Raw genomic sequence first — 2,976 nt, 5'->3', positions numbered from 1 at the left:
CCATTTGTTCTGTATTTCACCACATCACTAACCTTATGTGGAAAAACAATTATATATCCCAATTAAATCTTTGGTTAGCTTAAGATAAAATTGTGTGTCAACTAAGTATGGGAAATTATGGGAACAAAAGATAATAAGGGAATGTGTCATGATAATATAATGGGAATTTGGGTGCCTACTCATGTAAAACTATAAAAATTAAAAATCTATGTGCATTGATAAACTACGTTTATATTTATGTTAAAAAAAATCCAAAAATATTCAATAATTAAATAAGGGGACAAAATTACCCCAATGTTAAGTTAAGAATTCAAAGATCAATGCATGTATGATAAAATTAAAATAAAAGTTGATACATGAGTAAGGAATGTGAAAGGAAAATTTTGGGTAGCTAGGTGTGAAATTTAAGCTATAAAGAATATATATGTGTGATTAGGTGAAAGCTTGGGTTAATTAAAGATTCAATTTATAAGCTTACTTAGCCATATATGTACCCTTACCCATACCTTGGCCCCATTACAACCTTGAAAAGACCTCATGATGTTTGCATTGGTATATTAAATGTTTAGGATTGGTTAGGAGAAGAACAAAGTTTAGAAAGCATGATTAGAGAAGGATAGAGTGATTACCCTATACACTAGAGAGATTAGAGCATACATACATCATCAGTGAGGGTTCAATGCTTAAATTCTATGTTCCTCACTTTCATGAGCTACCTTCTTGCATTTTTATCATATAGTTGCATTGCATTGTAAGAGTTTTACATGTTCCTACTCATTTATTTTATCTCCTTCAACTAAGCATGAGGACATGCTAATGACTAAGTGTGGGGAGGTTGATAAACCACTATTTTATGGTTTATATTGTGCTTAATTGTGCGGTTTTATCAAATCTTTACCCACTTATTCATATGATTAGCATGCATTTATAATTCCTTCCTAAAAATACTTCATGGTTGAAAACTTGCTTCCTAGAGACTTTTAATTATGTATTTTAACTCTCCTTTATTCGTTTCGATGCCGTGATCTGTGTGTTAAGTGTTTCAGGCTTTATAGGGCATGAATGACTTGGAGATTGGAAAGGAGGCTTGCAAAAATGGAAGGAACACAAGAAATTGAGGAGATGACCAGCGAGAAGTGACGTGGACGCATGGCTCACGCGACCGCACGACATAGAGGAAATTGCAGTGACGCGGACGCATGGCTCACGCGACCGCGCGGATTGGAAACTACACAAGTGACGCGAAGGCATGGACGACGCGCACGCGTGGCAAGGCAAAACGCCGGATGACGCGAACGCGTGAATGACGCAATCGCGTGACATGCGCGATCTGCAGAATCTGCAGAATTCGTTGGGGGCGATTTTGGGCCCTGTTTTGACCCAATTTTTGGCCCAGAAAAGCAGATTAGAGCCAGGGAACATGCAGAGACCAGAGAACAACATTCATTCCGCATAATTTTAGTTTTAGATCTGATTTTACTCCTCCCTTAGGTTTTCTCTCTACACATTCATAGTTCTTAGGATTTTGATTTTATTTCTTCTTGAACTGGGATATTGAGAAGAGTTATTAATTCCGTCAAGACTTCGTCATTCTAGTTTGTTTCCTTACTTGTCACTTACTCTTCCATATCCTTTATTTACTCAGAATTATTATTGGATTATTTCTAGAATTTATTTATACAAGAACTCTGAAACCATTTTTAGAAAATATCTGATTAATAAAATAGCACATCTTTCTGCAACTCGTTGGGAGACGACCTGGGATTCATACTCCCAGTATTTTAATTTTAATTTTGTGACAACCCCTTCTAAATTGATAAGCGGATTTTCGGTTGGTTAAGAACTGTACTTGCAACGTATCTCATATAACAATTTCTTAACTCACGAATTTCCACCACCGTGGCTAGCCACCGCCACCGCGCCATCACTACCGCGACTCTCCACCCTCACCCCCTCCCTTCCTTCCTCCTTTACCCCCTCTCCACCATCAGCCCAACCCGAAACCACTACCACCAAACAGCCACCCACCGCCGTGCCAACCACGGTTCGCCGCCGCGCCGCCCTACGTCCCGCCGCATTGCCGCCAACACCACCCCACTCCCACCACCTCTCTTAGTTCCATACTTGTGCCTCTAACCACTAGGTTCCGCCGAACGCCACTTTTCTTTCATTCGTAGTTAGTTGCATATTTTTCAGTTTATGTTTAAAATTAGAATAGTTAGAGATGTATGTTGTAGTGGATTCTAGGTGGTTAGGTAGCTAGGATGTGGTTAGTGGAATTAGGCCTGATAATTACGCTGTTCGTGCTTCTTGTTTTATCAATTTCGCAATTCTAATGTTGCTGTAATGTTAATACTGTTTATATACTATTCTTTACTGTTTCATGCTGCTTTTTACACTGCTTTTTCATGTTCATATTCCGTATATGTAATTGCAGCATTATTTTAATTTATATGAACTATTCTGCTTGCTGTTTATTACCCGGGAACATCCAATTTTAGCCGGAATGCTGCCCAATTTTCTGTAAATTGTTTTGATTTTCATTCATGTTTTGGTTTTTGCAATTTGAATTTGGCATTACTTAGCTTTTCCCAAACCACTTCATGAATGCACGGGCCAGCATTCTTATTCGTTTCGATTTTCTGGTTAATAAATTACACTTTTGATGATTCGATTTTAATTTTTTGCTATTTTTATATCTTTATGAATCATCATCACTAACCTGATATTTTTGAATATGAGTTGACTAGTCTTTAAATTTATGAATTTCTTGTTACTTAGGAAACAATTCTCAATGCCACTTACTTTAACTTTCTTTTTCCTAACTCACTGCTTTCCACTTTTTCACTTTTCACCACTTTTAACTTTCTAACTTCTCCCTTTGCTTTTTAACTAACTCCTTCAACTTTTTACTTCATGGCATGATTATTGTTTTTCCAAATTAACAGGTATTCTACTTATAACATATTTTGGATT

This window comes from Arachis ipaensis, chromosome B10, assembly GCF_000816755.2.
Source record: "Arachis ipaensis cultivar K30076 chromosome B10, Araip1.1, whole genome shotgun sequence".
NCBI lineage: Eukaryota > Viridiplantae > Streptophyta > Magnoliopsida > Fabales > Fabaceae > Arachis > Arachis ipaensis.
Note: the sequence above shows the minus strand (reverse complement) of the source record.